Source organism: Portunus trituberculatus, chromosome 35 (genome assembly GCF_017591435.1).
Source record: "Portunus trituberculatus isolate SZX2019 chromosome 35, ASM1759143v1, whole genome shotgun sequence".
Lineage (NCBI taxonomy): Eukaryota > Metazoa > Arthropoda > Malacostraca > Decapoda > Portunidae > Portunus > Portunus trituberculatus.
The window spans coordinates 4,047,604-4,067,453 of record NC_059289.1 but is presented as its reverse complement, the minus strand read 5'-3'; the positions used below and the strand labels follow the sequence as shown (position 1 = coordinate 4,067,453).

Sequence of the window (19,850 nt, the reverse complement as noted above, 5' to 3'; positions counted from 1 at the left end):
TTGGCATTTGAACATGATGGAATTAATGAACGCTGTGATATTTAATACTTTGGATCTGTCAAGGCTTGAGAGGGAGAGGGAGGGAGGGAGGGAGGGAGAGAGGGATTGAGGGAAAGAGGGAAAGGATCAAGTCTTTTTTTATTCATCTTTTTTCTCGTCCCCTTTTTTTCCCCTCACGGCCTTTGGAAATGGTGGCGCTTGTTTTTCGGCGGTACGTGGCGAGACCGCGTAATAGGATCAAGGGATCGCTAAATCGCCGCCGACAAGGTCGCCAAACTTCCATCATTCGTGTAACGTTTGCACGGATGCGGTTTTTTGTTTTACTTTCTTTTTTTTTTTTCCTCGTTTCGCTCTCTTTTGTTTTTTTCAATTTAAAGGTTTTCGAATTGTCATTTTTTTAGGTTATTTGTTTTTCTGTGTTTTTCGCGTTCATTTTGTAAGTTTTCTTGAAGAGGACCTTACCCCTTCAGTACCGTGACGCGTTTTCATATTAAATTCTGCATACAAGTTGGTGATTTTATACAGCTTCAGAAACTAGTGCTGGGATTAAAAATAGTGAAGATCCTGGCCATTAATCTTCTGACCTCCATATATAAATGTAAATAAAACCGTCTCATTATACTTAAAACTCAAGGTAGAAAATTGTGTTTCACCACTGAACGGGTTAATATTCATCTCCACTTGACTGATGGTATTCAAAACGCTTGTGATTTCATGTTTGTTCCTTATTTTCTTTCACCTATTCTTTATTCTACAGCGTTCAGACAGACTACTAACCCTTTAACCTGCTGACCTACTGACTGGCTGACTGACTGGCTGACTGGCTGTGTTTGACTCCGTGACCCACTGACTTATTGATCCAGTGCCTGACCGAGTGACTTCCAGACTGGCTAATACGGTCTAGTATACGACAAATTACATGCATAGAAAGTGACTGATTGACTGACGCCTGAGTGACTGACCTGACTGATCGCTACTAATTGACCCAGATTGAGAGAGAGAGAGAGAGAGAGAGAGAGAGAGAGAGAGAGAGAGAGAGAGAGAGAGAGAGAGAGAGAGAGAGAGAGAGAGAGAGAGAGAGAGAGAGAGAGAGAGAGAGAGAGAGAGAGAGAGAGAATAAATATAGGACATGACAATACCACAATCCTCCCACTTCCATTCGTCTGCTCATAAACTTTTCACGAATCTATAGTTTTTATCCAGTTTATTTTATTTTATTTTATTTTTCCCCACTTTTTTTTTCCTCTATTCTCTTTTGCTTCCGGATGTGTGTAGGCAGCGAGCTCTTGTTTTTTTTTTTTTTTTCTATTTGTTTTCGAGTTGTTTACAGTTCATGGGAATGTGTTTGCCTTGTTTGCTTTTTTTTTTTTTTTTTTTACATATTCTGGGTTTGTGTTTGTTTGTGAAGTACGATGCTCTGTTTTGTTTTCCTTTCATTATTCTACTCTTTATTTTTGCTTATGAATGAATGCAAAGTTTTGGTACCTTTAGTCTTTCAGGAGTTGTTTATAGTTCGTTGGAGTGTGTTTGTGTTTATCTTGCTTATTTATTTCTGAGTTAACTTGTGTGTTTTAAAAATGCGTGACGGAGTTCTACAAGTTATGTACACACTTCATATTTCCCTGAGCCGTATGTGTGTGTGTGTGTGTGTGTGTGTGTGTGTGTGTGTGTGTGTGTGTGTGTAAATGTAAACTATTGAGAGGTGGGGATTGTTTCATTTTTTTTTTTTCATTCTTCATTTCAAAACATGCGTAGGAACTTGCACTTTTGATGTTTTCTTTCATTTTTTTTCCTTGCCTTTCATTCTCAGTGTGGTTAGTTGAATTTGATGTTCTTTTCTCCTATATATATATATATATATTTTTTTTTACCTCTTTTTCCAATGTGGGATAGATAAATTTAGTGTGTTTTTTCCCTGACTCCCTCCTTCTTTCCCCTTCATTTCCAGTATTGGTAATTGAATTCTAACACTGTCCTAATTCCCTCGTTTTCTTTTATTCCAGTGGTAAATTTCATGTTTTTCTCTGTATTTTCAAAGTCAGAGGTTCAATTTAGAGTGTTTTTTCGTTCACATTTCTTTATTCCTTTATCCGCAGTGTGGGGAGTTACCTATTAACACTTTCTATCTCATCTCTATACATATTCCCTGATTTTAAGGGTTTTTATCTATATTTTCAAGAGAAGAAGTTAGTTTTATAATGTTTTCTTTTCCCATTCTCATTTCTCTGACTTTCATTTTCAGTGTGGGAAATCATAGCCCATTTTCTAACCCCGCATCTCTCTCCCTTCATCCCAGACCACCACCACCACCACCACCACCACCACCATCACCGCCACCAAAGAGCTGCAGCAATAGTATCAAATTCCCAGTTTTGTAAGAGCTGCTCAACCAACCACATCGAAACCCACTCCAACCCTCTCTGGACTCCCGGAGAACCACCATTCGCTCCTTCGCACACACACACGTACGCCACAGCAACGCCACACCCAAGCTGCCTGCACTCCACCCACCTGCAGTACTCCACCTACTCCCATCCACCGCCCTCTCCACACCTGCCACCATCTGAAAGCCGACTCATCTCCTTGCTCTCCTCCATCATTAGTAAAGGTAAGCAAATCCTCAAAGCAATTTATCTCCCAGTAGAATTAGCACAAGTTTACGTTAATTGCTACCTGGTATAAATCACTGGCGTAGGAGGAGGAGGAGGAGGAGGTTTAAAGCATAGGTTAAAAAAAGGAAAGGGAAGACTTGTGTAAGATCTGTTTCATGTTTCCTAAGGTGTGTTTGTTTTGGGTTCGTGTCGAGGGGAGCAGGGAGGGAAGGAAGTGGCTAGGGTGGAAGAGGAGTGAGAAAAAGGTGATGATGGGGAAGAAGAGGGAGGGAGAAAAAAAAGGGAAGGAATGGTGGTGAAATAAGATAGGCGAGAATAGTGATAAAACAGACAGGAGGAAAAGGAAGAAGGAGGAGGAGTATATAGGCGAATAGTGGAAGAGATAGACAGAATGAACAAAACGAAGGATAGATGAGATAATAAATAGTAGAAGAGGAAAATTGTATATAGACAGTTTGAGAATAATAAAAAAGATAGATTAGAAAGAGGAGGAGGAAGAAAATGATAAGTAACAACATAAAAGAAAGACTAAAACATGAACATAGGTAAATGAGAACAAGAAAAGCAACAGCAAGGTAGAGATAATAAAGAAATAAACAAAAACAAAACAAAACAAGAAGAAAAAACACAAAAAAATGAATATGGACATGAGAGTAAGAAACAACAAAACTAAAATAAAGAAAACAACAAAAAGAAAATAAAAGCGACAAAACACACACACACACACACACACACACACACACACACACACACACACACACACACACACACACACACACACACAGACACGAGGCTAAAGATAACATTAACAAGAGCAAGAGAAAGGCAAGATAAAGGGAAGGAACGCAAGGAGGAGTAAATTAGCTTCTGATTACTCTAATAGACTAATTGCTAGTTAATTGCTATTCCTGTGAGATGGGATTCACTCTCCATCAACGCCGCGGAATCAAGGTGTGTGTGCCCCAAGCCATTATCTCCATATTAAGAAGGGAGGGAGGGGAGGAAAGGAGGGAGGAAAGGGAAACAGCGCTCCCCTCTTTACCTTCTCCTCTTCCCCTCACGAACCTCCTAGCCCTTCTTGTATATCTCTGCTTGTTATTACTTATTTCCTTCTTTCTTTCGTTTGATTTATTCTTTCCTTTCTTCCTTCTTCCTTCTTTCAGTCATTTATTGTATTTTTTTTTACTTAGTCATCGTTTTCTATTCCTCCTCCTCCTCCTCCTCTTACACACACACACACACACACACACACACACACACACACACACACACACACACACACACACACACACACACACACACACACACACACAGAACAATTTCAGCTCATAATAATTCACTTGAGGCTATTTCCGTAGAGAGAGAGAGAGAGAGAGAGAGAGAGAGAGAGAGAGAGAGAGAATCACAACACACCTCACAGAACAACAACAACTAAGGTGACAGAAAGCGAAAAAGGCAGAAGAAAAATCATAAGAAGGAACGAAAGAAAGGAAGAAGGAGAGGAGAGAAGAAATAACAGGAAAATAAAGAACAAACCTTGTCACGGAAAAAGAAATAGGGAAGGCGATAGATGGGAGAGGCAGGAGAGGGGAGAGGGAGAGGGGGGAGAGGGGAGGTAAAAATGGAGATGTTGGAGGAAGCAGAAACAAGAGGGAGAGTGGAAGAGAGAGAGAGAGAGAGAGAGAGTGTGAGTGACGGGACATGTCATAAAGCATGAAATAATTGGCAGCTAAGGCGCTATAATACTACCCCTCTCCCTCTCCCTCTCTCCCCTCTCCCTCTCTCCTCTCTCCCTTTCTTCCACCCCCTCCCCTCTTCTCCCATCGCCCAGAAACCCACGCACCTTCCTGCTGACCATCCGTTTCTTGTTTCTCTCTCTCTCTCTCTCTCTCTCTCTCTCTCTCTCTCTCTCTATTGCCCGTTTATCTACCTTACTGGTATCCTCCTCTCTCTCCTCCACCTCCTCCTCCTCCTCCTCCTCCTCCTCCTCCTCCTCCTCCTCCTCCTCCTCCTCCTCCTCCTTCCCCACACTTTTCTTCCCTTTTCCCCATACCATCTCCCCTAGCATACATTCTCTCTCTCTCTCTCTCTCTCTCTCTCTCTCTCTCTCTCTCTCTCTCTCTCTCTCTCTCTCTCTCTCTCTCTCTCCAGCATCAAAGAAAGAGAGGAGAGACGGTAGATAAGAATGGCTGGAGAATAATGCATAGTGAAGAGAAGAGTGAATGTGATAAATTGAGAAGAAAATAAATAACACTCTATAGATAAGCGTACACACACACACACACACACACACACACACACACACACACACACACACACACACACACACACACACACACACACAGCCACACACACGAAGCCCGGATTAAACTGCTTTTCATTATCAAACACGAATTTCGCTCAAACATTTCCTACTGATGGGAAGTTTGTCACGGGAGGAGGAGGAGGAGGAGGAGGAGGAGGAGGAGGAGGAGGAGGAGGAGGAGGAGGAGGAGGCGATGGAGGAGGTGGTGGTGGTGGTAGTGGTCTGAGATGAGGATGCTGTTGATGGTGTTGGAAATTCATGGTTTTAGTCAGAGAGAGAGAGAGAGAGAGAGAGAGAGAGAGAGAGAGAGAGAGGATAGCGTGTGATGTAAGAGAAAAGTTTGGCAAAATTAACGCCATTTTGAGGACAAGATAAGAGATACGCCCCTTTTTTTTTTTCTTAATCCCATATTTTTTTCTTTTTTCTTTTTTTCTTTTTTCTTTTCTTTGTGTGGGATGATTTCTTTCATATCTTGTAGAAAATTTTCCCCTTGAGCCTACACGTGGAAAATGAAGGGAAAGATGAAGATAAAGAATAAAGAAAATGAAAAAAGTGAAGAAAAAGAAGGGGAAAGAAAATTTAAACAAGACAATATGTATAAGTTAAGATTTGTAAGGTTTGAGATTTTCCTTTTTTTTTTTTTCCATTTTTTCCTCTCTATCTTTCCTTCTCCCTTGTTTCTGTTCCTGCATTCTTTACTTCAATGCTTTCTTTCTTTTTACTCGATCTTTCATTTTCATCATATTTCCTTGTCTCTTTTCCTCCTTCCCTGCTTATTCTTTCTTTTCTTCCTTCATCCTTTCTTCCTCTTTCGTATTTCTCTTTCTTTCTTTCATGCCTCTTTCCTAAAACCCCTCTCTCTCTCTCTTTTATCTTTCCCTTTTCTATCTCCTGTTTGCTTCTATTTTTCCCCTCTATATACGTCTCTTTTAGCTTCCCTCATAGCTATTAATCTCTCTCTCTCTCTCTCTCTCTCTCTCTCTCTCTCTCTCTCTCTCAAGAAGCGCGGGGATTTTTATGCTCTTCATGGAATGCGAAATGAAACTAATTTTAAAAGAAACTAGTCTCATTTTCCCTCGCGTCTCGACGTCTATGGACCAAATGAGACAAAATGAGACACAGCGACGCGAGATGTTACAGAGAACCCCGTGACAGAAGACGCCATTAAACCCCCCTCAGCGCACCCCCCTGTCTCTCTCTCTCTCTCTCTCTCTCTCTCTCTCTCTCTCTCTCTCTCTCTCTCTTTTTCTCTCTCTCTCTAGCGGCTCGTCCCAAAATAGATACATAAAGGGAATGCCGCGACCGCACAATGTTGGTTGGCCACGAGGAGGAGGAGGAGGAGGAGGGGGAAGAGGAGGTGGTGATGGTGGTGGTGATGGTGGAAATATAGAGAGATTAAGAGTAAACGGAGGGGGAAGAGGAGGAAGAGGAGGTTGCGAAAGGTGGAGGTAGGTGAAGAAGAGGCGGAAGAGGAAGGAGGAAGAAGAGAGATGATGGTGGTAGTGGTGATAGTGAAGGAGGAAAGTGAGGTATAAATGTAAAAGGGAGGAAAACTCACGATAGAGAGAGAGAGAGAGAGAGAGAGAGAGAGAGAGAGGGAGAGAGAGAGAGGCAGTGGGTGGTTTGAAACACAATTTAAACAGTGGAGGTTGAAAGAGGAAATTTTGGTGGCGTCTTATTTTAACATCTACCCTCCTCTCTCTCTCTCTCTCTCTCTCTCTCTCTCTCTCTCTCTCTCTCTCTCTCTCTCCATTATACGCCACGAGGCCGGCGATCAGCACCATATGGAAGTAACTGCTTAGAAAATCCAGGGGGAACAAAGTTATATGGAGGAGCATCGGACAGCAGGAAATCATCACCACTACCTAACTTTGCCCTTTAATAAAATCATCCTTAGTGGTGAAGAAAGTATATTAAAAGTATTACAGAACTTCTCTCTCTCTCTCTCTCTCTCTCTCTCTCTCTGGTTCTTTCATTCCAAGCCAGGTGAAAGCATAACAAGATGGAACGAGTCTTTTTTTTTTTTAGCCTTTTGAGAATTCTATAAGATAAAAATAGTGTAGTAGTAGTAGTAGTAGTAGTAGTAGTAGTAGTAGGAGGAGGAGGAGGAGGAGGAGGAGGAGGACTAGTTGGAGTTCCGTTTTTTGTATTTTTGTGGTTATGCATTCAGGTGGTTTGTCTCTAATTATCCTGTTTCCCGTTAGTCAGGAGAGATGAGAATAAGTGGGGACGGTGAGGGGAAGTGAAAAAAATGAGGTAAAAAATTACTAAGAGAGAGAGAAAAAAAGATAGGATGGAACTTGTGTCAAAAAAATATGTATGATGATGGTTGATATTTCACTTTTTCCATTTTTTTTTCAAAGGGTTTTAATTTTTTTAGTCATTTTTTTTATATCTAGATTGGCTGCACATTTTCGTGTGTGTTTTTCCCAGGTAGATATGTATGTATACATGTTTTTTGTTATATTTTCTCGTGTTTTTTTTCTATTTTTTTTTTCGATATTTGGAACTCGTGGTGAATATTTTAATGCATTTTTGGAATATAGCGTGTTATGGCTCTCTCTCTCTCTCTCTCTCTCTCTCTCTCTCTCTCTCTCTCTCTCTCTCTCTCTCTCTCTCTCTCTCTCTCTCTCTCTCTCTCTCTCTCTCTCTCTCTCTCTCTCTCTCTCTCTCTCTCTCTCTCTCTCTCTCTCTCTCTCTCTCTCTCTGCGTTCACTCACGCCCAACAGAAGAATTCCTTTGAGGGAGAGAATTGAGTTTGTAGCCTTGCTTAGCTCAGCCAATCATATTTGTAGCTCTGAGCAGAGAGAGAGAGAGAGAGAGAGAGAGAGAGAGAGAGAGAGAGAGAGAGAGCGAAGAGAAGGGTCGTTGTTGAATGGTAAACACGTCATACACTTGAAGGCTTTAAGAGAATAATATGTAAAGGATGATACACTTTATAGTTGAGTTGGTGTGGCTTTACACGACACTCCAGGTGTAAACAATTTCATTCTGTCACCTTTCCTTCACCTCTCCCCTTCCCTTCTCTTCCCTTCCTTTCATTACTATTCTATTCACTTTATCTTTCCTTCTATACTTTTTGAGTTTTTTTTATCAGTAATGTTATGTTCTCTTTCTAACTTCATTTCCTTTTTCTTAATGTTTACCCTTCCCTTGTTCTTCATTTTTAGTTGTGAAGTTCTGTTAATCTCTCCACTCCTTCTTTCACCACAATTCTCTCATTCTTTTCTTCCATCAGTAGTGTCTCCTTTCCTCTTTTCTTTCGTGTTTCCTTCATATTATCTTGATTTTCTTTTCCTTTTATCATCAGCATCTTCCTTCTTTCATTCCTTCATCTTGCTCTTGTCCATTCCACCACTAACGTCCTTTTCTTTATCCTTATCTTGTTTGTTCCTCTGATCTCTCATTCTTACTTTATTCCCATTTCCCTCCATGAGACACTTCACTTAGCTTTCCCTTCCTTCCTTACTTGTCACCCTTTCCTCGTCACCCTTCCTTCGTCACCCCTCCTCGTCACCCTTCTCTTGTTACCCTTCTTTTGTCATCCTTACCTCGTCACCCTTCTCTTGTCACCCTTCCCTAGTCACCCTTCCCTAGTCACCCTTCCCTCGTCACCCTTCCCTTTTCACCCTTTCCTCGTCATCCTTCCTTCGTCACCCTTCCGTAGTTACCCTTCCCTCGTCACCCTTCCTCCGTTCCCTTGTCACCCTTCTCTTGTCACCCTTCTCTTGTCACCCTTCCCTCGTCACCCTTCTATTGTCACCCTTCCCTCGTCATCCTTCTCTTGTCCCTGCTCTCCTCCCTTCTGTCATAGTGTCAGGACCTGCTCACATCCCTTCCTGTAGCTGCGGTAAAGTATGCACAAGTTAGCACCAGGAAAGGACGCAGCTGTCACGAAAAGTAAAAGCAGCGTATCTGTCTGTTTCTGTCTACAGGGGATTAAATTTTGTTTGTGTTTCTTATCGGGATGTGTTTTGATTTCACTGAGTTTTGTTTCCTTAAGATGATTTTTTTTTATGTGTTTTACTGGGTGGCAATTTTGAGAGGTGTTTTTTTTTTCCTTTTCTTTTTTTACTCTAAGGGATTTTCAGCTTTTTTCTAACTGAAGTGAATATTTTCTTATGAGATTATTTTTTCTTGGATAGCAGTTTTCCCGAAGACAATTTCCTTTTCCTCCATAGACAGGTTTTTATATAAAGGAAGGTTTTGCGACAAATGTTTTATTCGTATTTTTTAACTGAAATTAATCTAATTCCGGTTTTCTTTAGTGGGTAACTTCTTTAACTTGTACAGTATTTTCATTAACTCCTATGAAAATGTATAATAGGTTACAGTTTTTACATATTTTTTTCTTACCTGATAAATTTGTTCCCAAACTTTTTAAATGGCGTAATGAAACTCTACAATTACTTGTCTATTTTCTGTAAAGTTGCCTCATTCGTTAACTTTTAAGCCTATTTTTTTCTTACATACATAATGAATTACATAGAACACAACACGTCCGTGCATCTATTTCTTTTCATTTTCATTATCGTATTAACATTTCCCCTTCACATTCTTTCATCTTCCTTATCGCATTAACCTTATAACTTTAAACATTTTCTTACTTCCCTTATTTTCATTATCACGTTACACGAACAACTTTTCATCATCTTATAACCATATAACTCCCCGTCATAGTAATTAACCGTGTTTGTTAACTTCTCTAAACCGTCTCGCTTTCTGCCAGCAGGGAAATTTACGCTCGGGATGCAAATAACGTAAATAACACTGCTAACTAACGTGAGGAAAGAGGGGAGGCGTGCTAGTAATTTCCTGATATTATGCATTTTCCTCCCCAGGAGAGAGAGAGAGAGAGAGAGAGAGAGAGAGAGAGAGAGAGAGAGAGAGAGAGAGAGAGAGAGAGAGAGAGAGAGAGAGAGAGAGAGAGAGAGAGATAACCCCCATGCTATAGAAGCTAAATAACCCAGAGAGAGAAAAGATACGGACAGAAGGAAAAAGAATTGCGTCACACAATTTTCTCACAATTTTCTCGCTCTTCGCCAGGAAAAGAAGTAATGACAGTTGAGTTAAAATGAACTACTTTTGTCCTTCTATTTTTTCCCATCCCGCGACCACTTCTCCTTTTTCCTCATTGTACGGAAAGATAGAAGGAATGAGATGAAAGAGAGAGAGAAAAAAAATAGAGTTAGAAAGAGGAGAAAGAACACTAAAGGTGAGAGAAAGTGTACAAGAGGAGAAAGAAGAGGTGGCAGTGGAGAAGGAGTGGGAGGAGGAAGAGGAGGAGGAAAAATTTCATCCAAGGGAGATGATATCGAGGGAGGAAGAGAGGAAGAGGAGAGAGAGGAAAAAAGAAATAAAACTTGGGAAAAGAGAAAGGTAAAAGTTGAAGTGAAGACGATGCGTGAATGAAATGAGTAGGCGGAAAGAGTGGGAAGAGGAGGAGGAGGAGGAGGAGGAGGAGGAGGAGACGACTACATTCGCCCAAAGAAACGTAAGAAGAGAATGGTATAAACTTAACTCCATACACTGTGTTAATAAGTGGCAACAGAACCTAGTTACCATCTTCCTCTCCCATTCTTTCCTTTCCTGGAAATTGTGTTACTCGGGGGGCGTCTCTCCCCACGTGTTCGGGGCTTAGGTGTGTGGGGGGGTATTTTTTCCAGGGGACGAAAGGGAAATGCGGTAATTTTTCGGGGAAAGAGAAGCGTGGGAGAAAGATGAGAAAAAGAGGGAAAGGTATAATTTTCTGTCCTTTTTTTTGTTGGGGGTTGGAGAGGGTTAGAAGGGGAGGGGACGAAATCAGGTGATGTTCAGGGAAGGGGAAAGATGGAGGGAGAGAGAGGGGAGATGATGTATAGCATAGGGAATAAAGGGGAGGACATGGAAGGGTGAGGAGTGACATAACCCATATAACTCCCACACAACACAAGGCTAAGGGGAACACAGAGAGAGAGAGAGAGAGAGAGAGAGAGAGAGAGAGAGAGAGAGAGAGAGAGAGAGAGAGAGAGAAGAGTGAGATTCCAACTGGAGTGAAGATAAATTTAACATTATTGGTATTGTAAGATTTATTGGTAGGTCTCTCTCTCTCTCTCTCTCTCTCTCTCTCTCTAATCAGTATCACACATCGTCTAATTAGCAGAGGGTTGTGTATTTATGTCTTTGTATGTGTGTGTGTGTGTGTGTGTGTGTGTGTGTGTGTGTGTGTGTGTGTGTGTGTGTGTGTGTGTGAGTGTGTGTGTGTGTGTCGTCTTAGGTGACAGGTGCGGGAAGGAGACGAAGGGACAGGTGTGTTCGGCAGGTGCATCGCCATTCCTTTCGCTCACCAGACGAGACGGCAAATATGACCCACAAAAAATCTATTTTGGGTGAGGAGACGAAAAAAAAAAGAAAAAGAAAAAGAAAATAATAGTATAAAAAATAAAGCTGGTGAGTGAAAAAAATGCACAGTGGACGAAGAAAAGAGGAATAAGAATTAAATGGAGAGAGAGAGAGAGAGAGAGAGAGAGAGAGAGAGAGAGAGAGAGAGAGAGAGAGAGAGAGAGAGAGAGAGAGACAAGACCGCAGGAGAGGAGTGAAGAGAGCAGATCGTGGAGATATAATGCGGGATCATAGAGCAAAAATTGAATCGAAGTTTTCAGTGACCATTCTGAGAGGACGAGAAGAGGATCTGTTGAATGCCAAAACGATACAGTCTGAAGGGCCGCCTCCCCCTCCTCCTCCTCTTGCCCATCTCACACACACACACACACACACACACACACACACACACACACACACACACACACACACACACACACACACTGTCACCAGTCCTGTCATGCCCACTCAACCTCAAGCCTCCTCCTCCTACTCCTCCTGCTACTCCTCGTCCTCCATCTCCTCTTCCTCCTTCTCCTCCTGCTCTTCCCTCTCTTACTTCTCTTTCCTCCCACTTCTTCTCTTATGAGTGTTGCAGTGTGTGTGTTTATGTATGTGTGTGTGTGTGTGTGTGTGTGTGTGTGTGTGTGTGTGTGTGTGTGTGTGTGTGTGTTACATAATACGTGAGGCGACTTGCGCAATGTCTCTCTCTCTCTCTCTCTCTCTCTCTCTCTCTCTCTCTCTCTCTCTCTCTCTCTCTCTCTCTCTCTCTCTCTCTCATACGTCGGTTTTCATTAACCACGTAAGACACAAAATTGGCACTGGATTTTCTTCTATACGTTACTTTTCCCCTGACACATTTGAAATTAAACGTGATACTTTCTCAAATACATAAAAAAAAGTTGGATACATTTATGAAAAGGTACAAGTAAATGAAGGAGCGTTGAGCGAGTGAATGGATGTAAACAGAATGAAATGGATGTAAAATTGATAAGTGAATGAGTGATGAGTGTGTCGTTTCTTGAAGTATAAGGGATGATCAGGTGTGTAAATGAAGGACAGGTGTTGGTAGTTCAGGTGTGTACAGGTCGTGCTAGTGAGTCACACCCTTGGTACTTAAAACTAGATCTTATAGTACAGAAATATAAACACCAATATGGTCTACTGGTGATTGATTGAGTCTTTCTGCCAACAAGAATTATTCAAGACTTGTGAATGGGTAAAGATGAATAATAATGAATAATTACTGAATAAAACACAATGGCAGAGGATGTTTGACGTTAAGTAAAGGATAAACACACACATTGCCATACAAGAAAAGTTGAGAGGAAAATGTCCACCTTTTCCTTCCTGTTTATTAATGTGGAATGTCCTCGTGCAGTGAATGGAAGGAAAGGTTCCATGTTACATATTTCAAAAGCTTCAATAGGGAAAACGGGCACTTTAATTTTGTATGGAGGTAATAAATTGTGAAAGACGAATCATTGAAAAAGTTAAATTCCAATCAACTTTCCTGGCGACCGTAATTTGTAATATTTATAACATGTTTTTCTTTTTTATATGGAGTGAGGAGTGGTAGTAGTGGTGGTGGTGGGTGAGTGGGAGGGGGTTGCATGAGTGGGAGGAGGGGTTACTTTTAGTGTGTGCTTGTTTAAGTGGCTGGTGGGGGAAAGGGGGCGTGTGGTGGGGTTGGGTTTACTTCATTTTAGTGTATGCTTGTTGTTGTGGCGGCCTCGGCTGTGGTGCCAATTTGTGAGCCAGAGAGCCGGCCTGTGTGTGTCGCGGAGGCCTCAGTGTGATGCATTAATTATATTTGTTCATTTGTATATTTTTGGGTGGCGTGGGACAGATGTCATTTGCACTATAGACAGCTGTGTTTCCCTTTCAAATTAGCGTGACTTTCGATGCATCAATATTTTTTTCTTTATTGCAAGGGATACAATATACACATCTATATATTTTGTTAGCATGTGTATATTTTTTTCCATATGGTGAAGGAAATTTACTGTACAAGTGCCAGTCGGTGTCCAACTTTAATCTCTGGTTTTAGTGGACACCGTTTCACCTTTTGGGACTCTGCAGGTCATGTGACTTTTATATATCACGGGAAAGTTTGCCTCTATATTAAATGAAGGCTTAAAATTTAACCTTTCAATGTGACTACAGTAGTGTGTAGGGGTATGTGACTTTTGTATGGGGCGGTGAGGGCTCGGGGAAGGGTGGGATGTGTGGGAACGAGTAGGGGGCAGGGCGTTATGTTACATCATCAAGAGGACGTGCGTGTGAACCTGAAGGGCGGGAGTATAGCAATGGGAGGTGATGGGAGTGTCAGGTGAGGGGGAGTGAGTGGAGTGTAGGATATTTACCCTGTGGAAAATCTTCAAACGAGAATCAAACTTGTCCCCGGCACCCCCGCGCCCGGGCATGGAAGAGGAGCGGCCGCCGCCCTCCTCGCGTGGCCACCCCAGTGGTAGCCTCCGTTAGTGTCCGTCAGCCGCCGCCTCCGCGGGCTGACGGCAAACCCTGACGACTTGTGTGGAGGATAATGAATGTTTTTTCCTCTCTGAAGTCTTGTTGTTTGTGGAGGACCTTTTCAACAACTTTTTTTCCCCTCCCTTCCCTTCCCTTTTTTTTTCCTTTCCTGAGGCTTTGAAGGGGTCTAAGTGGAGGAGTATTTCTACTTTTTTTCTTTGTGTGTGTGGAATAGTTTGTAAAGGAGTCTTGTAGGAGGCTCGTAGGGAACCTTGGAGGAGTCCTTGTCGCCGCGTGTAGCACGGGGCGAGGTAGTGGTCCGTGTTAAGCCTCTAGGGCCCACACAACAACGGTTCTTATCCTTACATAGGTACGTATCTTTAACAGGTGAAGGGCACTCGGAACTCTTTTTTGTATAAGTATATACATATAACTTTCCTTCGGGTCGTGTTGATCTCTCAGCCACTTAAAGCTAGAAGTACCCTGAGTGTGAGGTTTTAGAGTGAGGTGTGGCGCTAAGGGGTCGTGGCCGAGAGCCTGAAGGAGAGACTGACTTCTTTGAGGAGCTGCTGAACAGGGAACGTGTCTTGGGACGCGCTCCCTCTACGCAGGTGAAGGCAGGCAGGCAGGCAGGTAGTGGTGGCCGCAGGTACACGTTGGGTTGTAGGAAGTTTGGGTGAAGCTCATGCAAGAAGTTGGTGGTTGGTTGCTTGGTCAGGAATCGTCGCAGTGCCGCAGTGACTTGACTTGTTGGGTTCTGTTTCTTCTTTTTTCTCTTCCTCTATCTCTCTCTCTCTCTCTCTCTCTCCTTACCTCAGTGGAATACTAAACGAACCACTGTTTCAATTTTTGCTTCAGTGACTTTAAGGATTTTGACTAACGAATGTCTTTTTATACCTTCTATAAATACTTTTCCTGGGTTTTGTGTGTCAGTCGCGAGGCCGCTGAGCTGAGATGAATTTACGGCGAGATTATGATTCCTCGGTGCTGTCGTAGGAGTTTTTAGCGTTTCCGTTCCTTTGTCTCGCCCAGGAAGACCCGCTGGCTCCCTGGCTGGCTGATTCGCTGGCTGCTGCAGTTCTTATTTTTCACGTCGACTCCCAAGAGACGGCAACACTAGCTCCGCATCATGCTCTCTCCTCAGCCACGTACCGCGTCCTCAGGTTAGTAGGGCTCAGAGGGGACGAGTGTGGTGGCTGGGGACGAGTTGAGGGAGTGGAAGCACCAGTGGCGTCGTCCTCGAGTCAAGGTGGAGCGGCCGGAGATGGATAACTGTGGGTAATTTATGGTGGTGTTTGCAGGCGTGCGCCATTCATTGCCAGAGGCTGTCGATAAGGTTTTCTCTCACCGCCTCTTGCTTTTCGCGAATCAGTTTGACAGGAAGGGTGATGGATGAATGGGCCTTTATTTTAGACGTCTACCTTGTTATTAATTGCTGAAATAGATGACAAATTGGGTTTCCTCTGCGAAGGTTTCGGTGTATATGTAAATTATTCTCTTAGTGAGCTGATGGCGCTGGGTGGTTCTCTGTCACTTGAGCGAGGAGTGAATAGGTGTAATGTGAGAGAGTTTCTCCTTTACGACACCGAGCTGGCACGCTACGGGAACCTGTCACAGCCGCGCTAAGTGCACACACAGTAAGTCGCCGCGCCCATAAACCTTCCGGGCGGGTCGCAGGCGTAGGGGTGTCTGCTCGCGGGCGCCTTGGCTAGCACTGCACGAGCGACAATGTTTTTCTTCTTGCATAAGCCTCAGTCAGTCTATCTCAGGCTGTCGCACGCTTGTGGTTTGGAGGAGGGGGGAGTGAGGTGAGCCGGCGGCGGGAGAGGGAGAGACATATAGATACACAGAGAGAAGCTCCTGTTTTGCCCCTGAGAACAGAGAAGGATTGTCTTGGCGTGCGTGCGTTGACTGCCTCGCCTGGGCTGAGAGTTCGACACTCACACATACACACAAAACACGGAGGTTGGCGTATCACAGAAGAATCATCACAGTTGGAGTATTACATGTATATATATGTAATGAGACACTTTATTACCATTACTGTCAACTACTGGAGCTTCAGGTAACACTTCCTCCCGAGACGCTCCCGCCGCGGCCCCCCCAGTGCTCCGGGAGGCGAAGGGCACTGCTAGCTAGGCACGAGGAACAGGTCCACCCATCACGTGTCGCGGGAAGGGAAGGGAAGGGCAGGTGAGGATGAACTGGTGACCGTCTTAGTATTATTGCTTGGTTAAGCTGATGTGAGCTGCTTCTCGAAGTCTTTAAGAATCAGTTAAGAAGATTTAGGTTAGGTTGCAATACGTGTTCTGTCTCTCTGTTCGAGTTTCTGATTAATTCCTGGTGTTGGTCATGGTGTTGGCGCTCCTTGGGTTGTCAGGAGACTGGCCGGTGTTGGTTCAGTGCGCTTGTTGTGGATACGTGCACTTTTTGTATCTTTGAATCGCTTTTGAGATATTTCTTTTCTCTCTATCTCTCCTCGTGCGATGTTCAAGTCCTGTCTCTCACTCTGTCTTTCTCTTCTCTATCTCTCTCTCCTCTGGTGTTCGGTGCGACGCTCACCACCACGAGAACACGCGCCGCAGCGAACACCTCAGCGCGACACACACCTGCGAGTCACTGCGTCTGTCCTCAGCCCGACCGCCGGGTTCTCTTCCTCCTGCCCTCCGCCGGGCGCACACCGCTCACCTCACACGCAAAAAAAAAAAAAAAAAAGAAAACGCGATCAAATGAATGTTACGAGAAACAAAAAACACCACCGCACAGATCTCACAACCGCGTCGGAGGAGGAGGAGGATGAGGACGAGGAGAAGAACGAGGAGGAGAGAAGGAAAAGGAGTAGGAGGTGTTGTAAGCGGCCACAGGGGTGTTGTTAACGAGACACGCACACGCTGTCACCGTCACCGCCGCCGTTGAAGCTGCTGCTGCCGGCACGACGCACTCATCGCCGCCTCAGCCTCGTTACTGGCCCCGGTACAGGTGGCCGCTGGTTCCCGCTCGGCCCTCCGCGGCGCGCGATCTCGGCTGAAGGGACAAGGTGCGACCTGACGGTGTCCCTCGCTTCACCTGAGGTTCCACGGCAGATGAGGTTCTCCCCCGACGGAGGAGGAGGAGGAGGAAGAGGAGGAGGAGCGAGAGGTAGAGTGCCAATGGCTGGGGCCCGCGCGGGAGGGTTGGCACCGCTCAACTGTGGCTCAGAGCGGCTGTGTTAGTGGGACCCGCCTGGGCACCCTCCCCTCTCTCTCTCTCTCTCTCTCTCTCTCTCATTCCCCGCCTCCACACACACATCCACCACCTTCCCCTTCATTCCCTCCACACTGTTCTCTCCCTCCCTCTCCCTCTCTCTGTGAATATGGTGATAGCGGTGATGGTGGGGATGAAGATGGAAGAATGGGAAGCTCAATAATGGCGGAGATGAAGAATATGATAGAGAGAGAGAGAGAGAGAGAGAGAGAGAGAGAGAGAGAGAGAGAGAGAGAGAGAGAGAGAGAGAGAGAGAGGATAATATTAAGGAAGGAAAAAATGACGATAGTGTCAGAAATGAATTAAAGGTGATAGACTCAACGAAGCCTTTATGAATATTGTTATTTTTGTACACTGTTCAAGTTGCCTGCGCCGTGTGTGTGTGTCTGTGTGTGTGTGTGTGTGTGTGTGTGTATGCTTCTCTCAACTGCGTCATATTGTCACTATAGAAGTGGGATATTGTCTCTCTCTCTCTCTCTCTCTCTCTCTCTCTGTGTGTGTGTGTGTGTGTCAAGCTTATTGACTTCAGTACCTTATTACGTTAGAAAAAGAGAGACACCAAAGAAGACGCGAGCTGGACAAAGGCTCTTCCTCCTCCTCCTCCTCCTCCTACTTCTTCTCCTCCTCCTCCATCCCCTCCTCCTCCTCCTCCTCCTCCTCCTCCTCCTCCTCCTCCTCCTCCTCCTCCTCCTCCTCCTCCTCCTCCTCCTCCTCCTCCTCCTCCTCCTCCTCCTCCTCCTCCCTCCTCCTCCTCCTCCTCCTCCTCCTCCTCCTCCTCCTCCTCCTCCTCCTCCTCCTACTATTCCTCCTCCTCCTCCTCCTCCTCCTCCTCCTCCTCCTCCTCCTCCTCCTCCTCCTCCTCTCTTTCCCTACTCCTACGCACTCTTACTTTTCTCCACTATTACTTATTTTCTCCCCTCCTTCCCGTCACTCCTTCTTTCACTTTATTAGTTCTCTTTCCTTCTCTTCCTCTTTCTCTTTCCTCCTCCTTTCTTCTTAGTTTTCGGAAGGACGTGAACGAAACCCAAACAATGTAATTAAAACACACACACACACAACACACACACACACACACACACACACACACACACACACACACACACACACACACACACACACACACACACACGCACACGTACAAACATATAAAAAAAGCGACATTGCGAATACGTATTGATTAAAAACTGTTACATGCAATACATACATACGCACACACGTACACACAAACAAACATACAAAAAAAAAAAAAAAACGAAAATGAACACAAAAACAACAACAAACAGTTAACGGATGATTAAAAAAAAGTCGAAAATAAAATGAGAGAGAGAGAGAGAGAGAGAGAGAGAGAGAGAGAGAGAGAGAGAGAGAGAGAGAGAGAGGAAATCAATATCAGAAAGAGAAATTAATATGTTTTTAAGGTATATTTTTGACTTGTTTACATTTTCCTGAGTAATTTTATAAGGAGAGGGGAAGGGAGATGGATGAGCGAAGCAACCCTTTCCTAGACCGTCTTCTCGTTAGGTCATCCGCCAGGCTGCCCCGTAAACCTTGTAAGAGGGACGCCAGATAATTAATAGGCTCAGGAGGAAGTAGGCCTAAGTACCTGGATCAACCTACTAGTAGTTTATGGGGATTTACTTGAGTTTTTCCTTCTTTGAGAGAGAGAGAGAGAGAGAGAGAGAGAGAGAGAGAGAGAGAGAGAGAGAGAGAGAGAGAGAGATTTTCATGCACCTTCATCTTTCTTTCATCATATAGTGCTTATCACAACATTTTTTAGGGGATTTCTATGATAATTATAGGCTTATGTAGGTAAAACACACACACACACACACACACACACACACACACACACACACACACACACACACACACACGGCCCGGTAGCTCAGTGGTTAGAGCGCTGACTTCACAAGCCAGATGACCGGGGTTCGATTCCCCGGCCGGGTGGAGATATTTGGGTGTGTCTCCTTTCACGTGTAGCCCCTGTTCACCTAGCAGTGAGTAGGTACGGGATGTAAATCGAGGAGTTGTGACCTTGTTGTCCCGGTGTGTGGTGTGTGCCTGGTCTCAGGCCTATCCCAAGATCGGAAATAATGAGCTCTGAGCTCGTTCCGTAGGGTAACGTCTGGCTGCCTCGTCAGAGACTGCAGCAGATCAAACAGTGAATTACACACACACATGTGTGTGTGCCTGGTCTCAGGCCTATCCGAAGATCGGAAATAATGAGCTCTGAGCTCGTTCCGTAGGGTAACGTCTGGCTGACTAGTCAGAGACTGCAGCAGATCAAACAGCAGATCAAACACGACCATAATATCATCTATATCCCCACTTAACGAATCTTGACACAACCAGAACAACAATTAAAGAGTAAAACAACAACACACACCACGTCGAGAAATAGAAAACCGTAACAAGAAATTCCGCTCTCCGAAACGTGGTATAAAGAAGAAAAGACTTAAAGAATTTGATAAAAGCGGAAAGATTTACCTTAGCAATTTAAGCTGAGGTGGAGTTTTAAGCAGAGAAGAACGGGCATGATGGTGGTTAGTGGGGAGAGGGAGTGAGAGGGGAGTGAGAAGGGAGGGAGAGAGGAGGGAGAAATGTGAGAGAGGGCAGAGGGAGAGTTAAGGGGCGCCCCTCCATTACGTCCAACAGGGTGTAAATCTGCTGATGATTGTGAGGTAGGAAAGGAAGGACATGAGGACTTGTGGGAGGAAAGGGAGGGAAGGGAGGGAAAAAACACAGGGAAAGGGGAAAAAAAAGGTTTGAGGCATAAGTAGAGGAAAGAGGAAGGGATGAGATGGATGAGGAAAGAAAGGTCGAGAATAAAAGGAAGGGGATGGGAGGGAAAGAGTGAG

At 44.3% G+C, this 19,850-nt stretch overlaps 1 protein-coding gene across 15 annotated transcripts in view; it reads right to left on the bottom strand.

Annotated features, from left to right (window-relative positions):
- Positions 1-19,850, bottom strand: part of LOC123513073 (mechanosensory protein 2-like) — a 738,351-nt gene that overhangs the window by 216,616 nt on the left and 501,885 nt on the right. The window contains exon 1 of one of the 15 annotated variants that reach the window (XM_045269929.1): positions 13,644-16,612. The exons of 13 other annotated variants lie outside the window; for them this stretch is intronic. The gene's annotated coding sequence lies outside the window, so the exon portion shown is untranslated. Of the gene's footprint in view, positions 1-13,643; positions 16,613-19,850 lie in introns of those variants that run through there. One more of the 15 variants, XM_045269928.1, reaches the window with a different exon arrangement.